The 13,597-nt window shown below is 36.3% G+C and overlaps 1 long non-coding RNA gene across 1 annotated transcript in view; it reads left to right on the top strand.

Annotated features, from left to right (window-relative positions):
* The window catches only part of LOC135775261 (uncharacterized), a 116,359-nt gene that overhangs the window by 80,066 nt on the left and 22,696 nt on the right, over window positions 1-13,597 (top strand). The gene's annotated exons all lie outside the window — the stretch shown is intronic.

Raw genomic sequence — 13,597 nt, 5'->3', positions numbered from 1 at the left:
AAAAGGATGCACGTGGTCGTTTACTAGAACAAGTGCCCTCCCATACTTCTGTTTTTGAGGAACCTTCTGCGCCTCTGGAATCACCTGAAACATGGAGAATGAAATCACTGTAGAAATACAGCATGATGTTTGTCAAACACAGACCGAATAAATTTTCTCTATTTCCCAGGCTCAGAAACTGAGCAGATCTCTTATGCTTTAGATTGAAAAAAACCTTGTAATGTTTAGGATGATACCAAAGCAAATCCATATCTTTTTGTTGCCTAACCTATGCTGGAGAAAATGTAGCATGACATTGTTGAATATGCTCAGCTGCAAGTCTAAACCCCTAGTGATAAGTCAGTAGAGTGAGAATACAGCACACTGTCTGTGGGAGGACCACTGTTGGTAGACTAATCACTGCGTTAATTATCAATTTCTTATGATTTGCACTGTAGTTGGATTCTTAGTGAATTGTGTGTGGACTATTTTTCATTATTCTATTTCTAATTAATAACAAAAGTTGAATTGGTCAAGTGCTTATATTACTGTAATATTGGGTTCAAATCTCATATGCACATACCTACACTGTACCCTTTAAAAAGGTCCTAATATGTACTGTTTAGGAATAGATATGTATACATTTGGTACCATTATACACCTTTGAGATACAGATACACTTTTTAGGTACACGGTACCGTCCAATTGACAGCTTTTGTACCTTTTTCTAAAAGTGTACCATGGCAGTATATTTCCACTGGTATTCACTGCACTGCAGCATCACTATAGTATACTACTTGTGTATTTTTTGGTAAACTTACTCTCTAATGTTAATGTAAGAATGTGGCATCTTGTGAAGCAGGAGAAGAATCTTTGTGACCCAGAAAAGCTTAGCCTAAGATATTATCCAATTGCCTCCTGCTGGCTTTTTTATTATTTCTCTCTTTAGTAAAAAATTTAAAAGAGAACAAACGTTTACAGAAAATATTACTTTTTAAGTGTTCTTGACTTTTCTTATATATACACATACATGCATATACATACATATATGTACATACATTTTTATGGACATCTTTTTACCTACTCATTTACTATTAAAGGGGGAAGAAAAATCATTGATAATTGATTTAAACTGCGGTTCCCAGTGATGTTAGGCATTGACACATAATAGTCTAACGCTGCGTCCCAAACCGCATACTTCCATACTATATAGTAGGCAAAAAGCACTACTTCTCGTATTCTTTGTCTACTATGTAGGATGGAAGTAGACGGTTTGGGACGCAGCGTAAGTGACAAATCACATTGACATCCAAACCAAATTTGACACAGATGTTATTCATTATCGACTAAAATATGACTGACTGATCAGATAAAGTGGGTATTTCTAAGTCATTCAAATCAATACATCTAATTTACCCCAAAACTAATCTCTCACCTGATTCTCTGACTTGAATAGATCTCAAGTTTATGGTTGGTTGTCTCATCCAAGGATAAAACCTTTCGGTTGAAGAGCAGGAAGTTGACAGCATGTTGCTCTTGTCTTTTTCTGTAGTACTGGACATAAAAGGCTCACCGTTCGCCCGCTCCACGTATTTTGTCATAGGTGTTTCATTCGCAGGGTGGATGACGTCAAAGGCGGACACGGAACACCGGCTATTTGAAAGTTGTTTCAAGTTCCACAATCGGCCTTCATACTGTAGTGTTGAATGCTTGTTTGCTTCGTCAGGTTTTGTCCTTGCAGAACTGCTCTCCTGAGGAACACAAGGAGGGAAGTGATGCTCCATAAAACAAAGATGAGATTTATTGAAACGTATCTTATGCAAGAAGTCATTGTTAACGTGATGTTTTTCCATTTCCATAATAGCTCTGATCACACGGACTGGATAATCGATCACACAAGGTGTAAGAATGACAAAAAGTACACTCACGCGCGTCTTTAATTGTTTGCCAGAAAACGTAAACAACGTGGTCACGTGATGCCATCCTCCAATAGCCTCGCGCACTCACTGCCAGAGTTGTAAAGTGCTTGAAAGCGACCAAACGAGAAGATCGGTTCCATCCTCATTCTTCAACTATAGCTGTTTTTTTCTGCGGACAAACGAGAAGAAATGAACAGGGCTCAGAGTTTAGCCCATTACGGTGTTGTTGACAGAGTTCAGAGAGCAGATAGGTGGGAGGGAGGCAGAGAGACAGAGTATTTAGACAGAGAGAAAAGACGTGCATGTCTGGAATCGGGTCTTCTTAGATTTTCCAGTGGATTGCAGGATACAGACTTTAATTGTTTTCTTGGTAATATTTTATAATGAATGCTAAGTTCGAAACCTTGAAAGACTTAACTTTTCTGTCCTCGTGTGGTAGGTATTTAAAAGTAGTTGACTTAAATTCCTTAAATTTATTCAATAATCATTCCTGTAACGCTTTATTGTTTTAACCGCAGCGCAAATGTTTCATGTACATTTGTACTTTTTCTTGATTACGCAAACGGCCATGCCGATGTGTAATCAATGCGTAGATATGTCAGCAGAGCCCATACACTAAGCCTATGTTAGGGTTAAGGCTATGTGGTTATCTATGGTCACATATGTGCTAAGATGAAAACAAATAATGCTTTTGAGAAAAGACAAAAAATACAACACACCAATCGATCCATCGAAAATTTACTATTTTGTGTAGCCATTTAGTAACGTGTTGCAAAAGTTCGGCTGGTTTTGATTTGACATAAATTACATCCATAGAATTAATGGGTGCGGTCAAACAAAGGGATTTGACTATCATTACTGTAGGCTACTGACAATGCACGTCAGAAAAAAAATCAGTACGTCTTGGTGTTAAGATAAAAACGCGATTTTCCAGTTCATTGGCAGGACAGCTGCGCAAACCCTCGGGGAACCAAAGAAATGTTTTAGTCATTCTTCGTAGTGAGAATTATTTCGTCTATTATTTAAAACAATGTCTAGATAAAAAAAGGCAGAATTTGGACTAGATAATTTTAGGTCAATTGCAGTCGTTTTAGGAACTTGTTGATGTCTGGGAACTTGTTGTTTTTAAGTTAAATATAGGCCTACATTTATTATAAAACCAAATAGCTTTGCATTCACAACAATAATTAGCCTTTGTCTTTAGCTTTGTGATGTCATATAGGCTAGCTGATGGAAGGATGATGCTCATTAATGAACATTAACTATTCAGCACTCAGACAACAGACGGCTATTTTTCAGACACCTATCGACACAATAAGGATTACATTTTATCACGAAATTTAAACAGCTGCTTTTTTGTAGCATTTCAACGAAACAGTTAATTTTCCCATTATAAAGGCGACTGAAATCTGGCCCAACATAATAGGCCTTTGCACACTGAAAGCCTTGAAAAGCGCCACAAACGCTTGTCTCAAACTTGTGATTAATTGTGCGCAGGGACTGAAAACACATGGACTTGTCCACTTTCATTTACTCTCCACAGTGCCTTGTTTGAAAATTCTGCACGTCATCGACTTACCTAACGACATTGCAAAGATAATAGCTGATCCTCTCAACAACTCTCTATTTCTTTTATGGAGGAATAGTTTTTGTTGAAGACAGGTGCATAATTACACAGAGCTGCTGAAAAGCGTGTGAGAGACTATTAGCAAGTTCAGTGACTCTTTTAATTTTATTCACCCCTCACCCCATACAGATTAGTTTGGACACTGTACACATGCATAAATGATTTTAAAAACACAGCCACAACATGTAGACTTCTTCCTTTTATAATAGACCACAGTTTTTAGCTAGTCGGGCTATAACAGTCCGCTAATATTCTATTTATTAAAGAAGAATATCAGCCATGGGGCTATCCTCTTCGGCTCTACGGCTAAAATCAATCTTGTTTTAACAACGATTTGTTATTTTGAGTTCAGTAAATTGCTGTCACAAGCCTTGTCAAATAGAAGCATTCACTATGCATATTACAAGTCCAGATTCTGCCGAGCTGCTGCGCCATTAGCATGAAATATTACTGCACCGAGTGTGCAGGGAATACAAGTGCACTCACACCATAACCGCAAATGAAATAGATTTCCAATTATTTACATATTTACTATTGTTATTATTATGTATTATTATTATTGTTATGGTTATTATTGTTGTTGTTATTATTATTATCAGTTTTCGTTTTCAACAATAATATTTTATTAACGGGCCAAATAAAATCTAACCCTTGAAAGTCGCCGGTGATCTTGGGAATTTTCTAATTAAGGAAGGTTTGTTGCCTTGTCTCATGCCTCTGGGTCCATTCACTAAATCTGAAAAGGAATCTTTGATGTAGTGGCGCAGCAAGACCATAACTCAGCGCCTCCACCGGTACACTACAATTCTCAGTGAACTCTGTTTGAACCACGTTGCTGGCAATAAATCATTTTTCTTTCTCTCACAAAAGCGCGCCGGTCGCTCTGGGTGTCAACCCTTTTATAATTCCTCCCTGCCTTCTGCGCTCTTGTGGTTGCTGACACAAACAGCTGCATAAAACATCGATAAAACATCACTTTAGCCATTCCATGCAAAGATAGCCTCTCTAGAGGCTAAAAACGAGAAGGTCGGAAAAAGGTTGGAAAAGCATGCAATGAAACAAAGGACGTACATTCAACTGTACTGCCCTGTTGCCTTCTCCGGCAATTCCAATGGGTTATGACGTAACCTAACATTTTTGGTGATAGATGAAACCTCATTTGGTACTTAATGGGTTGAGCTGTTCTTAGAGTCAATGTGATTTTAAAACTCCGCATTGATAATGATATTCTGGTTTCCCTTCTTTCAGTTTGTGTCTGTGTTCACTGAAATAAGTACCTTAATACTTTGTTTTTCATCTTATTTCATATCTTTTCGTTGATTTTGCTCAATCAATGGATTATTTTCGTCAATAAACATTAGCAATGTCTAACTTATTTGTTTGTTTGACTATCTATTTATTTATTTGCTAGCAGCAACAGGGCAAATGAGACTTTGTCCACGAGCGGATTTTAAGGGATTTGTCAAGTTTTTCTAAAACTTATAACACTTAATAAACTCACGTGAAATCATAGATACATGATATCTGGCTCTTATGTCAAGAATGTTAATTGCTTCGATTTTGAAAATACAGCTGGATACAGTTAAGTATAGTTTGTGGTTTATATAATCTAAATCATACTTTTTATTAAACAATAATTTAAATAACAGTAATGGTTTGGGTTGTGGGCATACTAACCTCAAACACTCAACACTGTGAAAGCTATGATTTCTAAAAACAAATGTTTTTTTTTACAGCCATTGATCTTTACTCGTTGTTTCTTTTAAGCTTAAGTTGTTTAATAGCATAAGCGCGGTGGAATAGCCAGAATGTTTTTATTTTTTAGTAACCTATTAAAACGTTTCAAGTTTTAGTATAAAACAAATAATATTCTGCGGTAGTAAACATGCTTATTTTACTCAACGTATTGTACGAATTGTGTCTATGAATGCCATTTCTCTATAGAGAAGATAACATTAATCATTAGAACGCAGCAGCACGTCTAGTGACCTCCTTATGACCGCATATGTTTAGACACATTGCAGACACCCTGGAGGACTGGACAATAGCCTCAATACACAATTGTACATCTATACCGTGACAGTGGGAACTTCTCAGTTGAAGCTGGAGAATCTTTCTTTTATGCTTTAAGGGTATGTCAGCCAGTGAGACATGAATAGTGAAGACCGGTGTTAGTTGTCACACGGGGAAGTTACAGCGATTGTAGTTAGTAGGGTTTAAGTCAAAAGTCCAACTGCACAGATGCATTTCAGCAGCGGTTTTGTTCAAAATGCCCCTAGCTTTGGGGGCAAGTTGTCACAACAGGTCAGCGTATGTTTAATAAACATATTTTCCCTAGTAATGTCGCTGAAGATAGTCAGTAGCTGTTTAAATACTTTTGGGTATGTGTCTATAAAGAATTTGGTTTTCAAAAATATAGCCTACATACATTAGGAAGTAGTAACTGAATACTTTATTGAAGTATTAACTAAAGTACAAAGTGACAACTTGAATCTGTCTCCAGGGCGCTCTGAATTTATAACACTTTGAATATTACGCACTAAATATTCAAATATCTACTTACAGTATTATTAAACTACATAAAGTGGTCGAGCTCGAAAAATAGAGGTTTTTCAGTGTCCTGCTACCATCACTTTCATATGCATGTAGCTTCTTTAGAGCACCCTTTTGTATTATTGGGAGATGTAATTTATCCGTAAACACAGCATGTAAGAGCGTCTCATGAGATGTGCATAAGTAAAAGAGATTTTACAGAACTTCGGGGAGACTTTGAGTTTGTTGCAAACCTGTCATGGGACCTGCAATGACGCCTGTGTGTTAGTGCTAAATGAGGACACACTGAGATGTGTACAACAGGACTGAATCTAGCTCTTACATTAATTTCCCCTCCTACTTACTTGTCCATTACGAGAGAGAGAGAGAGAGAGAGAGAGAGAGAGAGAGAGAGCGAGCGCGCACTTAAAACACCTGTTCACATGAGGCCTTTCCACTATCTACAACTTTTTTTTTATTTTCCTATTCTAAACAAATTGCCCCTCACAGAAAGTTTTTTGTGCCATATTCAAAATAAAAATAGGATGTGTTAATTTAATGAAACTACATTTATCACAGCTTAATTTATAAAGGATCAGTCGTCATTAAATTTCAAAGTTTATAGTGATAACTGGTGTAGCATAAAATATATTTTAATGCAATCTCATGACAATTCGTATTTATTCGTTTACAAGATGGAAAATATTCGTATACGACCACATTCGTGTGTTTTTATACGATTTGTTTTCGCCCCTGTGATGTTGGCGTTAGGGGGTGGGGTTTCATTGTTGTTTTTTATAATAGCTTTACGTTGTGGTACGATTCGCTAAGTACGAATTCTTACGAATTAGCGGACTCATAAAAGACGTGCGTGTTTCAGACAACGTTTCAACTTAAACTGTTAAGAACTTGTTTAGCTAACGTTAGTTGGCTATATCAGTACATTCCACATCCATATTAGTACACTACAAAAGCTTTTTCCAATTGACATAGAAGAATAATTTTTAGTTTCCCAAATAACCATTCATTTATTGTCTAAAGAACATCTTTTCCCACTACCAATAACCTTTTATTTTAAAGCAGAAAAGTTATTTTAAGTGTTACATTTTTTATAAGGTCAAACTGGTTATTTATGACATTGCAGCACCTTTTACGTGGGTCGCTTAACGAAGTAGAACTTTCAGGTCCAAAGGTGCTGGACCAGAAGGCTATGTCCAGTATGTCTATGAGTTTGTAACTCAAACACAGAAAAGTTCTAAACATTAAAAATCGAGATGCTGAAAGTTATTATAAACAATTCCGTAGTGCGTGGAGATGAACGGCGTTCGCCAAATTATAATGTAAAATAAATCGTATAAACGATCGCGCGGATGATTTTAGAATGACTTACCGAAAGTAATTTTACCTATTGTTTTAAGTAATCCCTGGTCGTAAAAATAGTCGTAGATTTTTTTTCTGTCGTATAAGGAGACACCTGCAGGACAAACCTAAAATTGCACCTAATATAAACTTTCATTTATTTACAATTTACTAAAAACACGATTATATCAATTATTAAATATTGGTTAATCAAAAAATTTAATAATTAAAAAGTATATTGTGTTGACGACCAGGAAGTTTGTACAACCATTAAAATATTAAATCGCTTTTTGCAGATAACTAAATTAGTACAATTTCAATGCAGTGAAGGAAAATATTTATTGGTTGAACAGGAGCGAAATATTTCAATGACTTGCTGCTGTCTTCTCATGCCATTTTCTCTTCTTCCACAACCCACCCTCTTCCTATTTGACACCCAAGGGCGCTCTTACAGCAGTGTTGTGTAGCATAGCTATTATTGTCATTACTTTGGGGAGCAAAGAGCAAACATGATTGGTGAAAGTCCCTAAAGCGGAGCCTCGAACTCCCCATTGTGCATTCCCCAATACTCATGGCAACACTGTGAACTTTGTTTTATTAAATATCCTTGTCATTGCTGGATCAGTCACAGTCTCTCACTGCGTCTTCATGTTACCACAGACCCTGCTTGCACCCTCGAAACATTTCAAACGCCTCACAACTTTTGGCTGGTAAAGTATAGCATTTAGTGTGTATACGCTTTTAAATAATAACCCTTTAAAGTAACCGTTACGTTACGCAAAGGGTTAAAATAAAGTCGACGATGACATTTCAGAACTTCATAAACATAGCATCAAGCAAGCGTGTTTATAGTAAATGTTAATGTTTTGGAAACTCGCGTACAGTAGGAATTCAGTGTAACTGCTCGCTTATGAAAACGCCCTTGAAGTTCCCTCTTTATCCCCTGAATTAATCCACAAAGTACCACAATTTTTTATTTGAGGACAGCCCTGGGGGTGTGTCCTGGTCTTTAAGGGTGGTGTCAACCGAGATTTCTCTGCCCAACCAAACTTATTTTCCCCCAAATATAATAATATATTACTTAAAACCACATACATATAATACATAAAACTATTTGCCAGTAATGTCGTTTGTTCCATTACTCGGCCTGCTTTAGTTTTGGTGGCCATTAGGCATATCTTGTGGGGTCATAGTGAGTGTAAAGGTTAAAGGGCAAAACATCAGAACAAAGATTATGGAGATTGTTGAACCAAATGCAGAAGACCCTTCCTTGTTCACGCTTTGGATAAATATGAAAAAAATATATAAAAACGAATGTTTAAGACATGCCTGGACTGACATATGACGCATAAGTGGTGTTTTTATTTATTTACAAATAAACGCATTTATGGCTGTCGCATTTCTGGAAAATACACAGTGACCCTGGATTCAACTCTGTGCCTTTTAAGTCGCTTACCACGGCTCAGTTTACTTAGAGGACCTCGTAACAATGGTAAGAACTGGGACCCTTCATCACTAACTTAATAGCTTCGAGAAGACACTTATCTTACAAAAAGGGTTGACAAAATGCATTTTCGAATAAAAAGGCAAAATGAGAATGTATTGAGTACTTCACAGCATACTTAAAACAATAAATGGTTCCTTCTTATAATGATAAGAAAATTCGATTGTTCTGAGAGGTTTTATTAATTTTAAAAGATAAATATTTTAAAACCGCTGCATACATTTACTCTTGCAGCTAAACCAAAGGTTTTTCGGGTTTAAAGGCTGGGCACAAACTTCCAATTAAATGCTTCCCTTAAATATTCCTTGAAAATTTTTAATTGGTAACCAAATGGGCAAAATCAAGCAAATTATTTGTTGAAACGAATTTGAGCTAATTTGTTAAAAACGATATTTTATCAGCATCAACTATCTTAATGTTATAGTTGTGGGAGAATCCAAGCTCCAAACAATGCTTCTTCAATTAACGAGTACCTATGTCCCTAAGGTTACATCTTCATTGGTCTCCTGGACTCGGGTCAATGCCAAGAAGCACCAATACGAGACTGTGTATTTAATCTAATACATTGTTAAACTATTTTTTCCTAATTTACACAACTATAGCACTTGCTTTAATCGACTGTATATTGTTGTGTAAACACATTGTTTAAACTTGTGGGTACTTCACACAATACGTTTACAAGTGTAATAAAGCTGATCAAACCTGGTATGTCAGTGACCAAAACAGGGACTTCTTAAGCCTGTTGTGGTCTGTGTAAGATCAGATGTGGAACAAAGGCCGTTGGAGTGGAACAAGGTCCATTTCCTCAAGAGTAGATATTAATATGTCGTTTTATTTTTAAGGCATGTTTGTCAAAAGCATCGTTACCTGTGAAGCTCTTGAACGTCGTTGTAGATTAATGAGAACTAAAGACCACTCTGTAGATTAATGAGAATTAAAGGCCGCTCGTAGGATAATAACAAGATAAAGTAGGCAAGATAAATCTCTTTCTTTCGCCACAGTTTGCTGGTGAAACCATTGGCACATAGACATTTGAATGCAACTCTGTGCACTAGAAAAGGGATACAAACAATAACGTATAGGACTTAACTAAATTTGTTGTATTAAAATAATGTTCTTGATCATTTAGAGTATATCACAATCTTACATACTTGGACAAGCATAGCTACTTTAGCACATTAAAACTTGATAAATTATACATTTTCAAATAGCCAGCTGAATTAAGTGTTTAATAATGAGTTTGCTACTCACGTTGTGATTAATACTAAGAAATATACACATAAATAAATTACGTTGATATAGCGTTTGATAAATGAGCGCCTTATTTCTGCAGACAGGTGAAGGTCTTCCTTCCCGCTCTTTTCTTTCTACAGCGGCAAGTCCAAATCTTAAGAACAAATACTGTTGTGCATTATGGTTTTCATAACTTGTATTGCACTTGCTTAGACAGGGGAAACCTTCATTCAGTGTTCACGTAAAGAAATGCCCACCTCCCTCTACGGTTCCCAATGCGGAAGCTCAAGTGTAGCCCTCCCCTCCATAGTGTGTCCTTCTTTGCTTTAGAACAGGGGTTTAGCAAATATAGTGTTTAGGGTAACGATTGCCAGCACACAACGCTTTCCAGCATCAATTATGTAGCAGGCATTTTTACGTTTTTACGTAAGTAAATTCCATTAGGGACACAATTATGAGTGATAAATGTGGCTCTTGTTATATTAATACACAATCTACAATGAGGATATTGTAGCCTCAAAGCCATTTATATTTTTGTTCTTTCTAGTTTTCTCTCTGTTTGCACTTTGGTCTTACATGTATTTTAACGTTTATCCTAAGATCTGTTTTAGCCAAAAATCGTCGCGCCGGTTTTGGAAACACCATGATTAAATAAAGTACGACAGCAGTTACAAAAACCTTGATATGCAACTTTATCCAGAAACATGAATTGGCGCAACAGCTGGCGCCATGTTGTTCACCCTGAGTAAATTAAGTTATTGGAATAAATCGTTCCTCTTACACTCACATATGTTTTGAACACAAAAGTACTTTTCACATAACTGCTTTCAAATGCGTTTGAGAAACTAAAAGGTATACCAAACCAAGTATCCTACCAAAGGGCAAAACAAAACTTTAATGCAATATGCTTAATGCCTTAGTAAATATTTTGCTGCAATACTATAGTAATACTACACTATAGTCTATAATAAGGCACTTTCTAACAGGCTGCCAGATTACATGACGTCATTTAAAATAGTTAACATATTTGTTATCATTCCTCTAATAATATGTGTTTGTCATGTTGCTGCTTTTACGTTTGCCACACAAACCCACCAAAAGAGCACCGAACCTAGAACTGACCCAAGAAAGGCAATTAATATTTCGCCGTAAACATGTTTGAAGATCTAAGCACGTTCCAAATATCCACGTTTCTAAAAAAAAAATGCGTTTTTAAAATGGCCAGGTACCCAAAAACGGTGTTTTAGGACAACGCGGAATAAGCTCTAAATTAACAAATTTTATTAAGGTAAAAAAAATCTGAAATATGACTGAATAATATTTTTTCTGCTAAAAATGCCTAAATAACCATTTCACTGTGTGCTTCTAAATGTAACTTATACACAATTCTGTACTTGTACACATGCGTGTTTTACGAGTTTGCTAAGTGAACCGTACAAAAACATACAATTATCGTAAAAACCATAACGAAACTCCACCCCTAAAGCCAACGTCACAGGGGCAAATAATACAAACATGTATGAATGTGATCGTACAAATTAGCCACCTCATAAAATACTTATGAATTGCCATGCGATTAACATTAACAAGCAGGGATGAAACTTGAAAGAAAGTTTATTGGCTGGAAAGCAGCCAGTGTGCGTGCGTGTCTTCTGTATCCTCAACAACAGTTTGTGTGGTTTATGAATGAAAATTATATTGCTAATATAAAAATGTCCTATTTAAAGTGGCCATGTTACCTACTGCGTGTGATCTATAAAGACCATAATAAATAAATAATCTGCTTGCGTACTTACCTTACCTGTTAAGTGAAAAGTTAGGTTACTTGAAAATTATCAAAAATTATTTCCCCTAAAGTAAGTTACCATGTCTGTACAGAAGACCCTTGTCCTCTTAGGTTATACGGTGCAAAGTAACAAAGGAAAAACACATACAGATGTCCTTCTTCTATTGGCACATCAATATAACCAAAACCCACAATGAAAACAGGAGCACTGGTGGAACCCTGGCAAGCCTATGTGGGTGCACACAGAAGGTACACGTTCAGAGAGCCAGTGGGGTCACTGGGTGGGAAAGGTCGGCCGACCCGGCTGAAATGAAACTAATGGGACAGAAAATGTGTCCCCAAATTGAACTCGACTTCTCTTAGTTGCCACAAACTTCAATAAAGTATCTTTTCAGTCGCGCGACATGGAGGCGACAGCCTATCGAAAGAGACTGCCGGGATGCTATACGATTTAGGCGGGCACATTCATTTCTCTCGGCTCTTGAGTCACATAATGGCCTCTGAGTGCGGTTATGCACCTCTTTTCAAGTGTCTTTCCAAAGTCATGGCCAAGCTTAGGTGATGGCCATTGCTTTCTTCTCATTTAGGTTTGGACAAACTATCAACTGAAACATATTTTGGAGTTACTCTTTTGTGCGCAATTTTGTGCATTTACAACTTAATACATTAGAAGTACAATTGACTATTGCGGCTTCACTTGATTGATGGTCTAAAATGACTCACTCCTTTGTAGCTCTCAGCCCCCCACTTAGCAAGCCGTTGTGTAATCTTCATTCAAGTCAGGCCGAATTACAATTAATCAAACACATTCCTTATTTTCTTTACATCTTTTTGTAGAATTTGTATCAAAGGCTAACGTGTTGTAAATATTTTAGAGAGATTTCAAGATTCATAAATGCATAAACGTCACAATTGTAATGGAGAATTAAAAGCGGTTTGCATGAGGGATAGAATTTCATTAAGGCCAAACATTCAAAAAAGAGCGTCACCTCCGTGCCGTATTGTAAGTAGCAGGGCCACAGTGTGGACCAGATTATGGACCAGTATATCTAGCTCGTAATATCTGATTTGGCGATGACGTTACTTTCAGCCGGATCTAGCGCCACTTTTTAAAAACAAACAACAACATGACTCTCAAGGAAGTATGAACCAGAACTTTCAGATGCACACATGTACTGAGAGAATATTCAATTGAATGCACGTTGCTTTTTATACTAATATGGACTTTACTGAAAAATAATTCAGATTTACAAAACCATTAAAAACCTTGGTCTTCCATAAACATTTAAACGGTATTTTGCAGCTTTGTTTAGTATTAAATAAGTGTGTTGCAATTCGCGTCAAATTGTGAATGAATCTGACGAGATTAATTAGCTTTCCTTTTACATAATAACGAATAACAAAAACCTATTATGAAAATCTTCATTTATTTATAAAGTAATTTAAGCTCAGCATGACCATCATAAAATTTTTAACACTTCATTAAGACCCTAAAATTCTCCAGAATAAAACATTTTAATTTAGTTTGACAGGAAGTTCATAATACACATTAAACGTTTTAACATATTTACACGTGTTAAATTTGTTTGAAAACATTTAAGCTATTAAACACAAATTAATCTGTTGGTGTATTAGTGTTTTGAGAATTAGTTTATTAG

Source organism: Paramisgurnus dabryanus, chromosome 21 (assembly GCF_030506205.2).
Source record: "Paramisgurnus dabryanus chromosome 21, PD_genome_1.1, whole genome shotgun sequence".
In the NCBI taxonomy this organism is placed as follows: domain Eukaryota; kingdom Metazoa; phylum Chordata; class Actinopteri; order Cypriniformes; family Cobitidae; genus Paramisgurnus; species Paramisgurnus dabryanus.
The sequence above is the reverse complement of the archived record's forward strand: the minus strand, read 5'-3'. Positions and strand labels throughout refer to the sequence as shown.